We start from the raw sequence: 21667 nt of genomic DNA, 5'->3' as shown, positions 1-21667 counted from the left end.
GGAGGTGGTGTATTTGGATTTCAAGAAGGCTTTTGGTAAGGTCCCACATAAGAGGCTAGTGGGCAAAATTAAAGCACATGAGATTGGAGGTAATATGCTGGCATGGATTGAGAACTGGTTGACAGACCGGAAACAGAGAGTGGGAATAAATGGGCATTTTTACGGTTGGCTGGTGATGGCTTGTGGTATACCGCAGCGATCAATACTTGGGCCCCAGCTATTCACAATATATATATATATATATATATATATATATATAAATGACTTGGATGAGGAAACCTAATACAATATTTCTAAGTTTGCTGATGACACAAAACTGAGCGGGGTTGTGAGGAGGATGTAAAGAGGCTTCAGGGTGATTCAGACAAGTCGTGTGTGTGGGCAAACATGTGGCAGATACAGTATAATGTGGATAAATGTGAAGTTATACACTTCAGTCTGAAAAACAGAAAGGCAGAATATTATTTAAATGGTGATGTATTGGGAAATGTGGATGTGCAAAGGGATCTGGGTGCCCTCTTACACCAGTCAATGAAAATAAACAGGCAGGTGAAGCAAGCAATTAGGAAGGCAAATGGTATGTTGGCCTTCATTGCAAGAGGATTTAAGTTCAGAAGTAGGGATGTCTTACTACAGTTATACAGGGCTTTGGTGAGACCACACCTGGAGTATTGTGTGCAGTTTTGGTCTCCCTACTTAAAGGATATACTTGCCATAGAGTGCAGCGCAAGTTCACTAGGCTGACACTGAGGATGGCAGGACTGCCGTATGAGGAGAGATTGGTTTGACTGAACCTGTATTCACTAGAGTTTAGAAGAATGAAAGGGGATCCAATTGAAACATATAAAATTCTAACAGGACTAGATAGACTAGATGGATGCAGGAGGATGTTTCCCCTGGTGAGGGAGTCTAGAACCAGGGGTCACAGTCTCAGGATACGGGGCAGGCCATTTAGAACTGAGATGAGGAAATGTTTCTTCATTCAGAGGAATTCTTTACCACAGAAGGCTGTGGAGGCTGGGTCACTGAGTATTATCAAGAAAGAAATTGATAGATTTTTGGATATTAGGGTGATGGAGTGAAAGCGGGAATTTGGTGTTGAGATAGAGGATCAGCCATGATCATTGTGAATGGCGGAGCAGGCTCGAAGGGCCAAATGGCCTATTCCTGCTTCTAGTTTCCATGTATGTTTCTGTCTGTCATTATGAAGCCTGTAACTGTCCTCATCAGAATCTATGACTTTGTCAAGTTTCAGATCATCTGCAAACTTCATAGAATTGGTCCCTACACCCGAGTCTAGGTCCTTTATAAAAAGTGCAAAGAGTACTAGACCCTTATATGGGGGTTGCTTAGCTCAGTTGGTTAGTGTGATGCAGAGTGATGTCAACAGCAAGGGCTCAATCCCTGTACTAGCTGTGGTAGTTCATGGAGGCCTCTCCTTGCCTTGCCCCATGTTTTATGTGGAGTTGTGTCCCTCAAGCTATATAACCAACTGTCTCTCACCGTAACGGAGAAAGATGCCTATAGCCCTTTGTGGACTGTAGCTAATTATCAATGAAGCAATGTGGCCACCATTGAGAAGTGTAACTGCAAAACACCCCCCAGTCTAACAATCACCCATCCACCAATGCCCTTTGCTTCCTGCTGAGCCAATTTCATATCCATGCTGCCACTTCCTCCTTAATTGCATGAACATCCACTTTTTTAAATAAGTCTCCCATGTGGCACTTTGTCAAATGCCTGCTGAAAGTCCCTATATAGAACATCTACTCCACTACCTTGATCTACCTTCTCTGTTACCACATCAAAAAGTTTAATCAAGTTATCCAGGAACAATTTGCATTTAACTGTTCCATGTTGGCTCTCCTTGATTAACACTTGCTTTTCCAGATGAAAGTTTACTTTGTCCTTGATAATGATTTCTAATAGCTTCCCACCACTATTAGGCTGTCTGGTTTGTAGTTTCATAATTTAACACTCTCCTCTCTCTTGTATAGTGGTATACCATTTAGAATCCTCAAGAATTATTCCTGTATCCACAAAGGATTGAGAGAATGTGACCAATGGCTCTGCTATTTCTATCTTTGCTTCTTTCAGCAACCTACAATATACTCCACCTGGACTAGGTGACTTACCAAATTTCATTAATGTTAACCTTTTATGGTATGTCTTTTCAATATATTACTATTCTATTCCAAACATCCCTCTTCACTCATTCTCTGTTAAGACAGATGCTAAGGTTGTACTCAAAGAGAAGTACTCATTTAAAACTTAGCCATGTCCTCTGCCTCTACATGAAGGTTTTCCTTTGACTTTTTAACGGGCACAAACTTTTCCTAGCAAACCACTTATACTTTATATGTTTATAAAATATTTTGGGGTTCAATTTAATGCCATCTCCTAATCCTTTCTCATAGCCTTCCTAAAAACATAATGTTATCTTTGTCAATTCTCTCCTGTATTTTCCACAATCCTTCAATTAATTGACTGGATCTTGGAGCTGGATTTAACAAGGCACCAGAGTCTCCTAGCTGCCCCTGATTGGCCATTAATAGACTGGAGGCGGAACTTCCACTCCTCAGGACTGGGAACTCCTGCCTCAATGAGCTGTCAACCAATCGGAGGCTGGCAGCTCTCCAGTACTGGCACCCCAACCAGGAATGGTGGCCACTGTTTAAATTTAAAACTTATTATCATAAATCATAAGATCCTTAGCAGTAGGCCGTTTGGCACATCAAACCATTCAATAAGATCATGGTGATCAGGTTATAGCATTAACTCCACTTTCCATGCCTGTCCGCCATAATCCTTGACTCTCTTGTCAATTAAAAATCTGTCTAACTCTGCTTTGAACATATTCAATGACCCAGCCTCCACTGTACTCTGGGGAAGAGAATTCTAAAGACTTGAGAGAAGAAATTCCTTCTCATCTCTGTCTTAAATGGGAAACCCCTTATTTTTTCAACTGCGACCTTTGGTTCTAGATTCCCCAAGAGAGAAAACATCCTCTCAGCATCCGCCCTGTCAAGTCCCCCTCAGAGTTTTAGATGTTTCAATATGCTTCTAAACTCTGCTGTGTATGGGCCCAACCTGCTCAACCTTTCGTCATCAGACAACCCCTTCATCCCAGGAATCAGCCTAGTGATCACTCTACTTTGATGTGTCTGTGATAGTAAAGCAGAAAGAAAAAGAACAAAGGCAAATGCCACTTTCGTTGAATGGGATATGGGGCTATTAATAAAAATTTTAAAATCATCATCATAATTGCTCAAATGGGCCTAGGAGTAACTCCACCAGGTTCTAATTTATTTCTCATTTTTAGCAGTCAAACTTCTTTTCTAAGGATCATGGTCTTGTGTAAAGGCAGATGAAATAAATGCAGTTTCAGAAGAGAAGCAACTGCTCTACTCATAGGTGTATAGCCCGGAGCCTTTCTTTATGGAAGAGCAATAAAACAGCAGGAATCCTTATTGGAATGACAATTAGTCCATTCCACCCTCTACGTACCAAAGGTACGACCAAACTGAAATTAACTGCACAGAAAAATATCTTCGATTTTCCCCTTCCCCACCCCCACCTCTCACCACCAATTCAACTGCAAGCATCAACTCAATGAAGCCTTGATTCAGAGCTCTCCTGGAAGACTGCTGCATGCATTTTTAGTCCATATCAGATTCCTCCTCCATCCTCCCGCTATTTGTTATTGTATCCTTTGTTTCTCGGTTCTCAAGGACAACATTTGGTTTAATCCTGTGATTAAATTGTGCTTGAGCGCAGCAGCGAGTGTGGCAGAACACTTCCAACTAATGAACACAGGTATGGCAGTACCTGGCCCTAATGAGCGTTGCTGATGGAATAAATAAATCATCTTCGAGACTCCCCGAAGCAGCTGCTCCGCTTTAGCAAAAACAAGCATATGGTACAGTCAGAATTCATTGGTTTGATCCCTTCAGCAAGATGGAAACCCTATGAAGGTAATCCAAGAACAGTAAATGTTTCAAAAATGGGTCCATCAAGAATTTATCTAGGATTTGGCTGAAGTTCCAGTTCTAGGCCCTAACCTTCACCTACGGAGAACTCTAAGCATTCCAGGTATTGTATGAATGTATTTAAACCCACAAGGCGCAGTAATTTGACAAGATTAATAAATTAACTTTAACTCATTATCCATACCTTATGTTAAATATTAATAGATATTTGCAGGCTGCTAAATTTGTGAACTGTTTCAGAATACCTTTCCTTCACTCAGTAATGTCAGCCATTCCTTCAGCCATCTAGACTCTATGCTTTGGAATTCACTCCCTGAACCTCATTATTTCTCCATTTCTCACTCCTCCTTTAGGATTCTGTCTTAAGATATTTGCCAAGTGTTTAGTCACCCGGGCTAATGTGCCCCAAATGTGATAGAGTCTGGAGGTCGCAGGTAAGAATTATCAGCCATCTCCGAAACTGTTGTACTGGAGTGGAAGCAAGTCAGCCTTGATCCTGAGGGAATGTCTAAGATGAAGAAGATAACTCTTCCTTCATCAGTCTCTGGAATGTTATGTGTCTGACATTTCCAGAGACGTCAGAAGCCATGCTAGAGGAGTTGTTAAGCTGTCTTGGGTTCCAGTGTTGTTAAATTAATGGTTGGAAAATGGTACATAATTTCACTATGATGTGCACCCAGCGGGAGAGTTTCCCACCAGGAAAACAACGTCAGAATATTATCCCTTATGTGTCTGTGATGTGACTATATGAATCTTAACTCTTTGAGCTTTCGAGTGATTGAGAAGTGGTCTGCAAAATTGGTGTTTTTGGACGACGGAAATTTAATTTTCATTTCCAAACTCAAAATCAAAGATTGGTATCAGAAAAGTAGAAAAAAAACGTTTAAAAAAATTCCAAATTAGCTGTAATTTTAAAATTATTCAATTTTTTTATTTTACGATTAATGTTTCAGCAATGAAACTGTGGTGACATTTGAGTTGTTCGCCTACTTTAATATTAGGCTTTATGGGTTGTCGGTGTGTGAGATGAAAACCGATAAGTCCGGCCAAAGTAGCAACTCAGTCACTTCCAGTGAAATCTTGCAGTCCAAGAACAAATTTAAAATAGCAACTCTGTGCTTTACAAACTGTCCCACTCATTAGCTATTGGGGTGAACGCAAGCATAGAAACCATGGAGCTGGAAGCCAGCAGTTTTTATTTGATAGAGAGGAGGGAGAAAACTCAAATTAGGGTCAAACAGGTTCTCCCAATTTATGAACAATCTGGCACAGAGTCTGCCTGGTTGAGAGTAGAGATATAGCCACGAGCAAGGTAATGGAGATTGTGCTGGAGGCTGAAGACAATAGCTGAAATTGTCCCACATTTGCACTGAGTGCAGTAGTGGGCTGGAAAAATGACGCTTTACCCGCCGGCCGCAACAGTAACTTTTCATGCCTTATCATCCCATACCCACCGCATTATTTATGCGTTCCTGGGATACACGTCGTTTCCGTGGTGGGTGGGGTCCGATTCACCTGCCACGCCATCACCTCGCCGCTTCATCACACCGGGCACCACATTTAAAGTACAGCCACGCTCAGTGCTTCCAGCCCAGGACTGCAGCAAAGAAGACATGGACTCAAAAGGCAGGGAGACTGCAGCCCTTGAGCACCTTTTGGATGCCATGGAGGCCCTCTGTGATGTCCTTCACCCCTGCTCTGGCCGCAGGAGGGGTAGCAACATTACCACCCCGGCTTGGTAGGCGACGGCAGTGGTGATCAGTGCCAATTCTGCACAGAAGAGTTTGGCCATCCAATGCAGATAGAGGATGAATGATCTCATCCATGCAGCCAGGCTTTGGCAACCCTCTCAGCACTCTAAACTCACACACTCAAGCCCATCACACTTTCACTGGCATCTCACTCACAGCCAGCTCAAGAAACATCACCACCCATTTTCACACATGTCCTTAAATGTCCATCTGGCCTCATCTCCTCTGAAGGCTGCCTCCTCAGCTCTCACCAAATTGAGGCCGCTTGCACAGGTCAACTGGTCCCTCCACACACACGCTGGGATCCCCTACTTCTGCAGTACAACCCTTGTCCTGCAACCCCTTCCCTTGCCTGAGGTCATTTCTCCCCCTTCCTCAAGCAAGCCCTAGCCCTGCAGCCATTGAAAAGCCACCCACATATGGCTGATCTGGTAGGTAGGGACCTATCCGTGAGCCCCCATAAAAGTGATGTGGTGTTGCCTGTGAAGCCTGGTGCTAATGACTGCGGATGCTGATGGAAACAAGGTAAGAAAACAAACCTTGAAGTCCCGAGCGAGGTGCAGCCCACCAAGTGCTTGCCTTATATATGCTGTCATGAAATACATCAGCATGCTTTCCTTATATATGCTGTCGTGAAATACATCAGCGTGCTTTCCTGCCGATATGGGCGGACGATCTGACAGGGGAGATGAGACCGGCAGGCTGACCTTATAATGATAGCTGATGTATTATAACAAGGTTCCCAACATCCAATGGCGAGGAACAAAGCCTGCCATTGAAGGGCTGAGCGGACGATCGCAAACTGGTTTCACGATGTTGTGAAACCGACTTTTGGCCTCCTCACCATATTGTCCTCTCACATCACCGAACATGCCCAACGCGGAAAATCCTAGACAATGGCTTCTGAAGTTTAACTGGGCCATTGATCTGCTCACTATAAATTGCTTCATTCCTCTATTAAAATGACGCAAAATAGGAATTTGATAGCATTCTTGTGATAAAAGTTTAATTTCAAGACTTTATTTCTGGACGAATTCTGATGACTGCTTATTTAGAATGTGCAAGAAAAATCCATTGGGTAGATTTTCCAGCCCTGTTGTGGTGGGACCTGCTGCAGAAGATCAGGCAGCTCAGCCAAAAGTCCATCGACTTTTGGTGGGACCAGACGATCCCAGCGATGGGTGGGGTTGGAAACTCCTGCCCATTGTTTTTTTTGTTAAGGATGCGAACATCCCTAAAACTTACCTTGCTAATGATGCCCACATCCCAAGAACAAATAAAAAAATATATAAACCCTGCCATCAATAAGCATCATCTGCTGTTTCTTCATGTGTCCAAGGTCTAGGGTTGTTTAGGATTTGTCTATGCTCCCAAATTAAGTTGCTTAACACTGTAGCTTGTTAAAGCCATTATCATTTATTAACAGCTCTATGTACATCTTATGAACTCTGCAAAATGAAAACCCTATGAAGGTAATCCAAGAACAATAAATGTTTCAAAAATGGATCCATCAAGAATTTATCTAGGATTTGGCTGAAGTTCCAGTTCTAGGCCCTAACCTTCACCTACGGAGAACTCTAAGCGTTCCAGGTATTGTATGAATGTATTTAAACCCACAAGGCGCAGTAATTTGACAAGATTAATAAATTAACTTTAACTCATTATCCATACCTTATGTTAAATATTAATAGATATTTGCAGGCTGCTAAATTTGTGAACTGTTTCAGAATACCTTTCCTTCACTAATGTCAGCCATTCCTTCAGCCATCTAGACTCTATGCTTTGGAATTCACTCCCTGAACCTCATTATTTCTCCATTTCTCACTCCTCCTTTAGGATTCTGTCTTAAGATATTTGCCAAGTGTTTAGTCACCCGGGCTAATGTGCCCCAAATGTGATAGAGTCTGGAGGTCGCAGGTAAGAATTATCAGCCATCTCCGAAACTGTTGTACTGGAGTGGAAGCAAGTCAGCCTTGATCCTGAGGGAATGTCTAAGATGAAGAAGATAACTCTTCCTTCATCAGTCTCTGGAATGTTATGTGTCTGGCATTTCCAGAGACTTCAGAAGCCATGCTAGAGGAGTTGTTAAGCTGTCTTGGGTTCCAGTGTTGTTAAATTAATGGTTGGAAAATGGTACATAGTTTCACTCACCTTTCCATGATGTGCACCTAGTGGGAGAGTTTCCCATCAGGAAAGCAACATCAGAACATTATCCCTTATGTGTCTGTGATGTCACTATACGAATCTTAACTCTTTGAGCTTTCGAGTGATTGAGAGAGGCTGGAACTTCTCCTCCCTCCAAATCAGTCATGTGTTATCACATCATTACATCAGCATCAGGTGCTCCAGATGTTAACCCTTTGCTCTACATCTCCCCCCAAGTCTTTATCCCAACTATATACATCGTCTACATTTTCCCCCAGAGTCTCAGACTTCACAGGGTTCATTTCTGAGGTGCCTTGACCAATCTCCCTAGGCTGAATTTTACTCTGATAGGGTGGGCGCGTGCCTGACCCAATCGGGGGTGGGGGTGGAGGGGGGAATCACATGATTTTTTGGTCGGCAGGTACGCACGGTTGTCAGAGCCGTGCTGGCATCAATTAAAAGGCCAGCCAAGGCCATTAAAAAGGCAATTGACCAAGATTTCACGTTGTCCGTGTGATTTCGCGCTCGTCGTATGGGCAAAACAGGAAGGTGGGCAGCCGACCTTCTGCAAAACCTCATCCAAGGGTGGGATAAAAAGGCACAATGCAGCATTACCTGTGTGAGTAGTGAGGAGTTTTGGAGATAGTTTGCTGCTTGTTGCTTATTGGTACTTGGCAGCTTCATCTCTGTTTGGGGCTTCATTCTTAGCATTTCCAGGCCTCGTTTCAGGACCCATTGATGTCTCCAAGGCCCCCAGAGGATTTTGACAGCATGGACTCTTCCAGGTATCAGACAGCCTTCTTTTACCCTGGTAATTGGGATTGTCGTTTCCGCTAGTGGCACCTCCTCTAAGGAGGAAGAGAAGGGAAGAAGGGAGAGGAGGCCAGGTGTCCCTATGCAGCTCCCAGGGCAGCGACCTGTGGGAGGAGATGTGCAGGCACAGGGGGCACAGGGCCAGCAGGCAGTCCAAGGTGGAAGGGGCTGCAGAAGATGCCACTCTCCTGCTGCCAGGGATAACAGGCGGCAATGCAGCTATCTCAACATGTCCGAGATGCAATGCCGAAGAAGAGTCCGCCTCTCGAGGAAGACTGTGACCTTCATTTGTCATGTGATTGGGCCTGAGATCACGTCCAACCATATGGGTGGACACCCCATGCCAGTGGCTCTGAAGGTCACAGTGGTCCTCAAGTTCTATACCTCTGGGTCTTTCCAGGGCTCAGTGGGGGATCTGTATGGAGTCTCCCAATCAGCTGTCCACAGTTGTTTTAAGCTGGTGACAGAAATTCTGTTCAGGCAGGTACTAACCTTTGTTCATTTCCATACATATGAAGCCAGCCAGGCTGAGTGAGCCAGAGGCTTTGTAGCGATTGCTGGGTTCCAAGTCCAGGGTGCCATTGACTGCACACATGTGGCCACCAAGGTGCCAGTGGATCAGCAAGATATCTTTGTCAACAGGAAGGGACTCCATTCCATGAACATGCAGATAGTTTGTGACTACAGAATGCAGATTCTGCAAGGTACATTGGGGGATCCCATGGCGTTTACATCCTCAGATACTCCCAGGTGCCGAGGCTTTTCAGTGCTCCAGCTCAGCTGATAGATGGCTGCTGAATGACAAGGATTATCAGTTGAAAGGTGGGTAATGACACCTCCCCACCACTCAAGAACAGAGGCAGGGCAGTGTTATAATAAGACTCATGTCTCCAAAAGAGTAGTAATAGAGAGGACCATAGGTCTTCTGAAAATGCACTTCTGATGCGTGAAAGGTTCAGTGGGAGGACTACAGTACCCCCCAGAGTGGGTGTCACTGATTGTGTAGTACACAGCATACAACCACGATCTGGCACTGGCAAGGGAGGACCCACTGGAGGAAGAGGATCTTGAGGCAGCTGCACAGCTACAGGGGATGAATCTAGTAGTGAGTCAGAACAGAAGCACAGTGAGGAGAATGCTGAGGGCATGGAGGTAGACCTCTATAACCTTCAGGGAGGTAGGGACACCAGGAATGCTTCGATCCAATGCTCCTTCAGCGAGGCTACCAAAGATCAGCTCCCAAGCAGGGGCTGCTGCCTCCATCCAGGAAGCCCAAAATGCCCCTGTCATGTGAACCCAAAGTCCACTCAGTGCCTGTGCAATAAAGTTTAGAGCCACTCCCGTCCAGCATTACACACTGGCATATCCTGCACCAAAAAAAGTGAAGCATACTCAGGTCATTACAACAAAAGCAAATTTAATGTTATTGTCACATTGAAATCACATTGACATGACCATTACCTGTGTTGATGTCCACACCAGTAGACATATAAACCAAACATAACTGAACAGAAGATCACCTGTGATCCTTCTTGTGCTCATGGCGCCTTTGTGAGTGCTGTGCCTTGGTGCCCCCACCCTCGCTGGCAGCGGCATTGGAGACAGCCTGCTGACTCTGGTGTTTTGTTGGCCTTGATGACCTTGGTGATTCTTCTCTGGCCAATGGAGCCTGTGCTGGCCCCGCCTGGGAGGGAGCGGCCAGTGTCACGGCTGGCATCTCCCCAGTTATTGCAGCCTCATCAGATGCCACGGTCACCGGCAGAGGGGCGGAGGAGCTGCTGCCGTCATCTGGAGCACCTGAAAGGAGCCCGCAGAGATAACAAGCAGGTATGCCAACGTGAGGTCACTCTGGACCTTCCTGCTCGCCTTTGATGGACGGGCACCTAGCTGAGCTGGGTGCATCATCCATCTCCCACACTGGCATTGACCTGCTCCGCCATTCAATCATGGCTGATAAGTTTCTCAACCCCATTCTCCCACCTTCTCCCCGTAACCTTTGATCCCCTTGCCAATCAAGAACCTATCTATCTCGGTCTTAAATACACTCAATGACCTGGCCTCCACAGCCTTCTGTGGCAATGAATTCCATAGATTCACCACTCTCTGGCTAAAGAAGTTTCTCCTCATCTCTGTTCTAAAAGGTCTTCCCTTTACTCTGGGGTTGTGCCCTCGGGTCCTAGTCTCCTACTAATAGAAATATCTTCCCCACGTCAACTCTATTCAGGCCTTTCAGTATACGGCAAGTTTCAATCAGATCCCCCCTCATCCTTCTAAACTCCATCGAGTATAGACTCGGAGTCCTCAAGCATTCCTCATATGTTAAGCCTTTCATTCCTGGGATCATTCTTGTAAACCTCCTCTGGACCCTGTCCAGGGCCAGCACATCCTTCCTGAGATACGGGGCCCAAAATTGTTCACAATATTCTAAATGTGGTCTGACCAGAGCCTTATAAAGCCTCAGCAGCACATCCCTGCTTTTATATTCTAGTCCTCTCGAAATAAATGCCAACATTGCATTTGCCTTCCTAACTACCAACTCAACCTGCAAGTTAACCTTAAGAGAATCCTGGACTAGGACTCCCAAGCCCCTTTGCACTCCAGATTTCTGAATTCTCTCCCCATTTAGAAAATAGTCTATGCCTCTATTCTTCCTACCAAAGTGCATGACCTCACACTTCCCCATATTGTATTCCATTTGCCACTTCTTTGCCCATTCTCCTAACCTGTCTAAATCCTTCTGCAGCCTCCCCGCCTCCTCAATACTACCTGTCCCTCCAGCTATCTTTGTATCATCTGCAGACTTAGCCAGGATCCCCTCAGTTCCTTCATCTAAGATCATTAATGATTAAAGTGAAAAGTTGTAGTCCCAACACTGACCCCTGCAGAACTCCACTAGTCACCAGCTGCCATCCTGAAAAGGACCTCCTTATCCCCACTCTCTGCCTCCTGCCAGACAGCCAATCTTCTATCCATGCTAGTACATTGCCTCTAACACCATGGGTTCTTGTCTTACTGAGCGGCCTCCTGTGCGGCACTTTGTCAAAGGCCTTCTGGAAGTCCAAGTAGATAACATCCATTGGCTCTCCTTTGTCTAACCTACTCATTATCTCCTCAAAGAATTCTAACAGATTTGTCAGGCATGACCTCCCCTTGATGAAACCATGCTGACTTTGCCAGATTTTACCATGAACTTCCAAGTATTCTGACATCTCATCCTTAATAATGGACTATAAAATCTTACCATTGACCGAGGTCAGGCTAATCGGCCTGTAATTTCTCGTCTTTGGCCTCACTCCCTTCTTAAACAGGGGGGTTACATTAGCGATTTTCCAGTCCTCTGGGACCCTCCCTGACTCCAGTGATTCCTGAAAGATCACCACTAACGCTTCCACTATCTCTTCAGCTATCTCCTGCAGAACTCTGGGGTGTAATCCATCTGGTCCAGGTGATTTATCCACCTTCAGACCTTTCAGTTTTCCTAGCACCTTCTCCTTGGTAATGGCCACCATTCTCACCTCTGCCCCCCCGACTCTCTTGAACTTTGGGGATGTTACTCGTGTCTTCCCACCATGAAGACTGACGCAAAGTACCTATTCAGTTCCTCCGCCATTTCTTTGTTCCCCACTACTACTTCTCCAGCGTCATTTTCCAGTGGCCCAACATCCACTTTTGCCTCTCTCTTACCCTTTATATATCTAAAAAACTCTTGCAATCTTCTTTTATACTACTGGCTAGTTAACCCTCATATTTAATCTTCTCCCTCCTTATTTCTTTTTTAGTTGTCCTCTGTTGGTCTTTGTAGGCTTCCCAATCCCCTGGTTTTCCACTGCTCTTCGCCGTATTGTATGCTTTCTCTTTAGCTTTTATGCTGTCCCTGACTTCCCTTGTCAGCCATGGTTGTCTCATCCTCCCTTTAGTATGCTTCTTCTTCCTAGGGATGAATTTTTGCTGAGTCTTCCAAATTACTCCCAGAAACTCCTGCCATTGCTGTTCCACTGTCTTTCCTGCTAGGTTCATCTCCCAGTCAATTCTGGCCAGCTCCTCCCTCATGCCTCTGTAGTTTGCCTTTATTCAACTGTAATACAGTTACATCTGATTCCAGCTTTTTCCTCTCAAATTGCAGGGTTAATTCTATCATATTATGGTCACTTCCTCCTAAGGGTTCCTTCAACTTAAGCTCCCTTATCAAATCTGCCTCATTACACATCACTAAATCTAGAATTGCCTGTTCCCTAGTGGGCTCCACCACAAGCTGCTCCAAAAAGCCACCTCGTAGACATTCCACAAATTCCTTTTCTTGGGATCCACTACCAACCTGATTTTCCCAGTCTACCTGCATATTGAAATCCCCCATGATCACTGTAACCTTGCCTTTCTTACACACCTTTTCTATCTCCTGGTGTATCTTGTGCCCCACATCCTGATTACTGTTTGGAGACCTGTACATAACTCCCTTTATGGTTTTTTTACCTTTTGCGGTTCCTCAACTCCACCCACACAGATTCTACATCATCTGACCCTACGTCATTTCTTGCTATCAATTTAATTTAATTTCTTACTAACAAAGCAACCCCACCCCCTCTGCCAATCTGCCTATCTTTTCGATAGGATGTATATCCTTAGATGTTTAGCTCCCAGTCCTGATCCCCTTGCAGCCATGTCTCCGTGATGCCCACCACATCATACCTGCCAATTGCAATCTGCGCCACATGCTCATTTACCTTATTTCATTTACTGCATGCATTCAAATACGACACATTCAGTCCTGTATTTCCTGTCCCCCCTCTCATTGTCATCCCTTTATCTAATGTACTTGAAGTTAGATTTCTAGCCCTTTCCAAATACTTGGTCCTATTTTGTGTTCTGGGGACTTTAATAGCCTCACCTGGGGTCTCCATTCTTTTCAGTTTTTTCATAATTTTCCATGAAGTTGAATCCACCTCCCCACATACTAACCTGCTGCTTTGTTTCCCATTAGTTATACTTCTTGGAGTTTTACCCTTCCCATCCCCCTCACTTTCTAGTTTAAAGTCCTGTTGACCACGCTATTTATCCTTTTCGCTAGAACATTGGTCCCAGATCGGTTCAGGTGGAGACCGTCCCAACGGTACAGATCCCTTCTGTTCCAATACTGATGCCAGTGCCCCACGAAATGGAACCCCTCTTTCCTGCACCACTCCTTTAGCCACATGTTTACTTCCCTTATTCTCGCGTCCCTATGCCAATTTGCACGTGGCTCGGGTAGTAATCTGGAGATTATAACCCTTGAGGACCTGTTCTTTAATTTAGTTCCTAGTTCCTGATAATCCCCAAACAGGTCCTCTTTCCTAGTCTTACCTATGTTATTTGTCCCGATGAGGACCACAACAACTGGATCCTACCCCTCCCTCTCCAATATCCTTTCAAGCCGGTCAGAGATGTCCCTCACCCTGACACCGGGCAGGCAACATAGCATGCGGGACAAGATCCGAGCGCAACCCTTGATTCTGTTCCTATAGCTGCCTCTCTGTGAGAGTTTCCACTTTTTCAATGGAGGAGGCAGTGCGCTCAGCCATGAGGGTCAACGCAGTGCTGATGCTCCGCATGAACTCCTCCACAACAGAGATCATGGCACACATACCCTCATGGATCTCCAACAGATCCTCTTGCATATCCCACTGGATGGCCAGCATCTGCCACCTCACGGATGACTCCAGAAGCTCATTATCTGCCTTCAGCCCAGCATCATCCTGGTCTCCAGCAGTCCTCCGACTGTCGGCAGCCTGGGCACTCTCTGCCTCTGCCTGCACCTCAAGCGAGTGTGACGTGCCCTCACCAATGCACACCGACAATGTAGACAATAATCCAATGCCCACAGACATGCTGATATCTGCGCTGATGCCTGGTTCAATGTGGGTGTGACGCAGGTGCAGATGAAACCTGGCATTCTTCTGGCATCAGAGATGGCCCTTCTGGGTCCAGAGAACGAGTGCCTGCTGGTGAATCTAAGGGAGAACAAGGACATGTCAGCAGTTAAAGTCATCACTCTGTCATTGTGCATGCCAGGCACCCTGGTGAGACAGTGGAGACCTGCATCATGGTGCCATTGTCTTTCAATGATCAATGAGGACTCCAGCTTTGAGGCTCCCATCAATTCAGAGACTTCACTAGAAAGGTTGCACAAGCTGAAACTTTCACCTCTGTGCACTGCGCTCTTAACTTTGTTTGACACCCCTGCCTCTCCACCACTGGTTGCACAGGGAGTGTGCCGGCTCTCCAGCTCCAGGGCATCCTGCTCGAACTTGCTTAGCAGCGGCAGGTTGGGCAGGCCTCCGCCTGTATGTGACCTCTCCAATTGGTTATGGCTTGTCTTCTCCTGAAAGGACGGAGGAGCATGGATTAGTCCACTCTCTACCTGCAGCACCATTTCAGCCTGGCCAATCTCACCTGAGGAACACCTTGCAGGGCCCATCCGAGTCTTGACCCTCGAGCCGCAACGCACTCAGTCCACGCTGCCAGAACTCACCCCCTTGGCCAACTCCGGTACCATTGACAGTTGGCACTTACACTGTAAGGCCCCTGAGCTCCACAGGTGGACGGCCAGCTTATAACACTTCACCACACTAATCCATGCCAACATGGTACCCAACCTTCCTGAGTGCAGCAGGTCATTGAACCTCTTGTGGCACTGCATCCATGTGCGCCGCACAACGTCATGGCTGCTGACCTGAGCTGCCATCACCTCCCAGGCTTTCTTTGCCAGGTGTGGTGGCCCCCTCCTTCTGTCCGTTGGTACAAGGGTGTCCCTCCTGGCAGTTACCTCCTTCAGGAGGACCACGAGGCACTGATCCAAAAAGCTGGGGGGGGGGTGGTGGTCCAAATGCCCACCCAATCTGATCTTCCATCTGGCATCTCCAGCTGCTGCCGAGGCCATAAGTACCGTCTCCGCAAGGCAGTCTGTATGCTTCTTCACCGGCAGCCTTCAAGGCGCTACCTGTGCCACTTTTAAACTGGCCATTGAACCCAGCAGCCAACAGGCCCCCACCCCCGCCCGGCCCTTACCGAATATTGGGAAGCCACGTTCCACGCTGGGCAGACCAGCCAGTGTGAAATCACGGTCGTGGCCGATACGCGGTCAGGGGCCTGATTCCCGGCCACTCCTGGGCCTGCCGATCACGCCCGCCTGCCAAGCTGTAAATTCAGGCCCCTGATCTTGTTCTGATCTCTTTGAGTTTTGGATGCCTGTAAGTATTTCATCAAGATAATGCCAGCCCCCTCTAGTGGGCTGTTCTTTTGCAACTTACAGAAGCATGATTTCAATCAAATATAATGAGTTTCATGATAATTAACTCTATATTCAGTTTAACATGTACTTTTTATACTTTGTAAATCTCCAGATATAAATTTTACTGGGCATATTCATTGAAACAGTTGATCACATTGGGCTAAACAATGGCTCAGCTAATGATAAGGTAGTGCTGATTAGATTAGATGACTAATATGTGGTTCAGAATAATGCAAAAAGCGCAAGGTTCAATCTAGCTTGAGCATAGTAAAAAAAAACACATTGTGTGCTATGGTTTGGTGAGCCTCAAATAGTTGAGAATACTACTTGGAGAAGATTAGCCAAATTGTCATGGTGTTTTTCATATTGATTATGAAGGTGTTTAATTATAGGATGTCCTATAACCCAAAGCAGATACTAACCTATGCATAAAACAATGATTTTTTTTTCGACTATTCACTGGCTAGGTCAGGATCAAGACTGAAGCCTGGTCTCTGGACACTGCAAGTGGCAGCAATGGATTGGGAGAATCTGCCCGAACAATCTGTAGATTCTGAAGGAAGAGAATCATATTTCTCCTCATTAATATCTCCCAAACAACAAACAGACTCGCAGTGGATCTCATGGACAGCAGACAGGTAGGGAAAACAATTATCAGTAGCCGAATGCTGATTTGATGATTGAACATCTTTCAGTGTCACTGTGTCAAAACCCTAAAACTCCCTTCCTAACAGCAGTCTGGGTGCACCTACACCACATGGACTGCCATGGCTCAAGAAGACGTCTCACACCGCCTTCTCAAGAGCAATTAGGGATGGGCAATAAATGATGGTCTTTCTAATGATGCCCACATCCCAAGAATGAGTAAAAAAAAATTACAAACCCTGCCATCAATGAGCATCATCTACTGAGATGATCTGCTGGTGGCATTGTTACTGAGCTAGTATTCAAGAGAACCAGGGTAATGCTCTGGGGACTTGAGTTTGATTCTCACCATCGCAGATGGTGGAATTTGAATTCAATAAAAAATCTGGAATTAAAAGTCTGAAGACGGCCACAAAACCATTGCCGATTGTCATTAAAAACCCATCTGGTTCACTAATGTATTTTAAGGAAGGAAATCTGCCATCCTTACCTGGCTTGTCCTACATGTACCTCCAGACCCACAGCAATGTGGTTGACCTTAAATACCCTCTGAATGAAGGCATTTAGGGATAGGCAATAAATGCTGGTCTAGCCAATGACGCCCACATCCCATGAATGAATTTTTAAAAAGTAATGCCTGGCCACCAGACTGATTGCTGGGCTCTTTTCTATCCCTAAGTGACCTTGGTGGATTCTTTGAAGAATAACAAGCTGAAGTGTTTGCGGAATCTCTATTCGGTCATTGAAAAGTAGGAGATCATTAACGATTGTTCCAGATAGTATTCTTTTATCTGAACATATATTTCATCTTGCTGTTGGGCTTGTTTTATCTCTTGCAGCTTCTTTGCAGGAGCCAGTGGATGTTTAGTAATGAATTATGTATATGCTTCAACCACCTCGATGAAATTCAAATCCTCAATTTTGGTTTCTTAAATTGGTATTCTTGATAGTGTATCTTCTATAGTCTGATACTTCCCTTGAACGCACTCGGCTATGGAATCATACCTCATTAACCTCAGTCTGAAGCATTGGATTCTAGATGGCATCTTCACAATCTCTTTTATGATCAGAAGAATGACTAGTGGTTTATGGTCAGTTTCAATTTTAAACCACATGCCCATCAGTAGTCTGAGAATTTTTTGCATGTCCATGCTACTACTAATGCTTCCTTCTCAATTGTAGTGTATATTTTTTCCATGTCTGTGAGTGACCTTGAGGCGTAATGACTTGGTCTACATTTACCATCTCGTTGTACTTGGAATAATACTGCACACAGACCTGTAGGTGATGCATCTGCTGCTACTATGGTCAGCAATTCTGGGCTGTAGTGTACTAAAATTTCCAGGGAAATTAGAAGATGTTTGCTCTTCCCAAAAGCATTTTTCTGGTCCATATTCCAACACCACTGTTGGCCCCGTCTCAACATTTGTCTCAACAGCTCATCGATTTCTGCCAGTTTTGGTAGGAACTTGCCTGTTTGGTTGACCATCTAGAGGAATATTTGTAGATCTGTAATATTCCTAGATTATGGAAACTCTCTAACCACCTTTGTTTTCTGTTGATTGCCTGTCATTCCTGGGGCTTGCACAATGTGGCCAAGGAATTTATTTACAAGCCTTGCAAACTCACATTTCTCATTCAAAATTAACCCTGCATTCTGTAGAATTTTCATGACTGCTCTCATCCTACAATCATACTTTTCCCTTGTGGAGCCATGTACAAGTATGTTGTCCATTTAGCACATTACTCATTCCATACATTCTAGGGTTTGAGACATTGTTCTTTGGAATATTTCTGGAGTGGATGCAATTCCAAATGGAAATTAAAGCAATAGTGACTGAATGGTGTTATTAAAGTGATCAACAGTTTGGACTCTACGTTCAGAGGCAACCACCAGTATCCGCTGTTGCATCTTATTTGGTGAATAGGGTATTTTTAGTTAATTTGGCAAGAGTCTCAGCCATTGATGCGATCACGTGGATCTCACGTACCACTGATTTGTTTCGTTGAGCCAAGTCCATGCAGATTCTAATTGAGCCATTTGGCTTTGGGACCATGACAATTCCACAACACCACTTAGTTGGTATAGTGTTGGAGAGATAACCCCCGTGCAGAGAAACTTAGGTTTAATAATTAATTACAATTAGTTTGTATTTTAGTTATGTGCATATTAATCAATTAATCTAATATTGCATTCTGCTTAATTGTAATCAACGCAGTGGGTGATGGTAGAGGGATGTTTCTGTGACTGGAAGTCTTTTTCCAGTGGGATTCCACAGGGCTGTTTCCTTTGTGTGCTTATTTGAGACGAGAGCTCATGTGATGTCAAACTCTAATGATTAACATTTGGACTCATTGTTCCATATGTCTAGCTGATGTATAGATGTCCGTAGAGTGCTGGGGCCATTGCTGTTTGTGGTGTACATAAATGATTTAGACTTAAATGTAAGGGGTATGATCAAGAAGCTCGTGGGTGACATGAAAATTGGTAAGGTGGTAAATAGTGAGGAGGATAGCCATAAACTACAGGAGGATATCAATGGATTGGTCAGGTGGGCAGAGCAGTGGCAAATGGAATTCAACCCAGAAAGGTGTGAGGTAATGCACTTGGGGAGGGCTAACAAGGCAAGGGATTACACTATGAATGGTAGGACCATGAAAAGTACTGAATATCAGAGGGACCTTGGTGTGCATATCCACAGATCCCTGAAGGTAGCAAGGCAGGTAGATAAGGTGGTTAAGAAGGCATATGGGATACTTGTCTTTATTAGTCAAGGTGTAGAATACATGAGCAGGGAGGTTAAGCAGGAACTGTATAAAGCACTGTTTAGGCCACAACTGGAATACTGTGTGCAGTTCTGGTCACCACATTATAGGAAGGATGTGATTGCACTGGAGAGGGTGCAGAGGAGATTTACTAGGATGCTGCCTGGGCTGGAGGGTCTGAGCTATGAGAAAAGATTGGATAGGCTGGGGTTGTTTTCCTTGGAGCAGCAAAGGTTGAGAGGGGACCTGATAGAGGTAAATAAGATTGTGAGGGACATAGAGGATGGATAGGAAGTCACTTTTTCCATTAGTAGAGGGGTCAATAACCAGGGGGCATAGATTTAAAGTAAGAGGTAGAAGCCTAAGAGGGGAGTTAAGGAGGATTTTGTTCACCCAGAGGGTGGTGGGAATCTGGAACTCACTGCCTGAAAGGGTGGTTGAGTCAGAAATTCTCATAACATTTAAGAAGTATTTAGATATTCACTCGCGTTGCCATAACCTCCAAGGCTATGGGCCAAGTGCTGTAAAATGGGATTAGTGCAGTCAGATCTTTGTTGACTGGCATGGGCACAATGGGTCAAATGGCCTCCTTCTGTGCTGTAAACGTCTATGAGGACACTAGTACAACATATGACTGGCTCATTATTTGTAGTCTCATCCTCACTTGACAAAAATAGTAACTACAGAAGAAACACTGCATGGCCCCAAGCCATGTAAAGCCACATACACAGAAAACACTACAAGGTCGTAATGGTTTAGCAGTCTAAGTCTGGGACCATCATATTCCCTGGCAATTAAAGCTTATCAGTGGTACCCATACCTGTAACTCCGGGGGAAGTTAGAAAGGCCCATAGTGCAAAAAGGAAACTGCTGTGAAGTGTTAGACATTTAGCCCTTTTTTTCTGAGAGTTAGTTTAGTCCTTTTAACTTGTAGTATTGTAAAAAGAGAAGAAGCACTTGCTTTCCTTCACAACATGTAACCATCCTTGGTTCTGTAAGCTTAGAGTTAAGTTTTGTAATCAGTTTTTGTAACTATGTAGTTCTCGACTTTTATTATTGATAAACATGCATTTATTAAATGTGTCATTCTGTATTTTATGTGTATCTTGCTACCTCAACTTTAACACACCAATCAACTTTATGCACTGATTTTATTATATTATATAGATCTTATGTACGTAGTAACTTTGTAATTCCTGTAAGGCTATGCACCATTTGTACTCTTTTACTATTTTTAATTAACTTGTACCAAGCACTAGCAGATACTACAAAGCATATAATAGCAAAACAGTTCCTGTAACCAAAACATAGTGATAGGCTCCTGCCTGAATAAGAATTCTACAGGACAGCTATGCATCAGTTAGACATATGGAACAATTAGTCCAAATGTTAATCCTTAGGTAAAAATAAAATACTGCGGATGCTGGAAATCTGAAACAAAAACAAAAATAGCTGGAAAAACTCAGCAGGTCTGACAGCATCTGTGGAGAGGAAGATAGAGTTAATGTTTTGAGTCCATATGAATTCATCAGAACTAAAGAGAAATAGAAATGTGGTGAAATATAAGCTGTTAATGGGGCTTGGACAGGTGAAACTGGATAGAGGACTAGTGATAGGTAGAGGCAAAGGAGAGATTGCCAAAGATGCCATAAACAAAAGATCAAAGGGGTTGACGGTGGTGACATTGGCTAAAGGATATGCTATTGTCATCATTTGCACCATTTGACCTTTTGTTTATGACATCTTTGGCAATCTCTCCTTTGCCTCCACCTATCAATGGTCGTCTATCCAGCTTCACCTGCCCAGCCCCCCTTAAACAGCTTGTATTTCAGCACATTTCTATTTCTTTTTAGTTCTGATGAAGAGTCATACGGACTCGAAACATTTACTCTGTCTTCCTCCCCACAGATGCTGTCAGATCTGCTGAGTTTTTCCAGCAATTTTTGTTTTTGTTAATTATTAGAGTTTGACATCACATGAGCTCTCATCTCAAATAAGCACACAAAGGAAATAGCTTAAGGCACCCCACTATATCAGTATGCTATAATGTAACTGACACAAATATCTGACAGAGTAGAGGGCATGTCAGGAGATAGAAAGAAATTACATCAATAGATGACTATCACCTGCGAGAAACCAATCAGAAAATGATCACACACAACCTAATCCAATCAGGGACTGATCATGTGCTGCCCAGTCCAATCAGAATTCAGGAACATCACTGATCATGCACATGGGCTGTGGCTTGGAAAGAGTTAAATAAAAAACACCAGCTTTTAGCTACCAGGCACAAA

This window comes from Carcharodon carcharias, chromosome 21, assembly GCF_017639515.1.
Source record: "Carcharodon carcharias isolate sCarCar2 chromosome 21, sCarCar2.pri, whole genome shotgun sequence".
NCBI lineage: Eukaryota > Metazoa > Chordata > Chondrichthyes > Lamniformes > Lamnidae > Carcharodon > Carcharodon carcharias.
Note: the sequence above shows the minus strand (reverse complement) of the source record.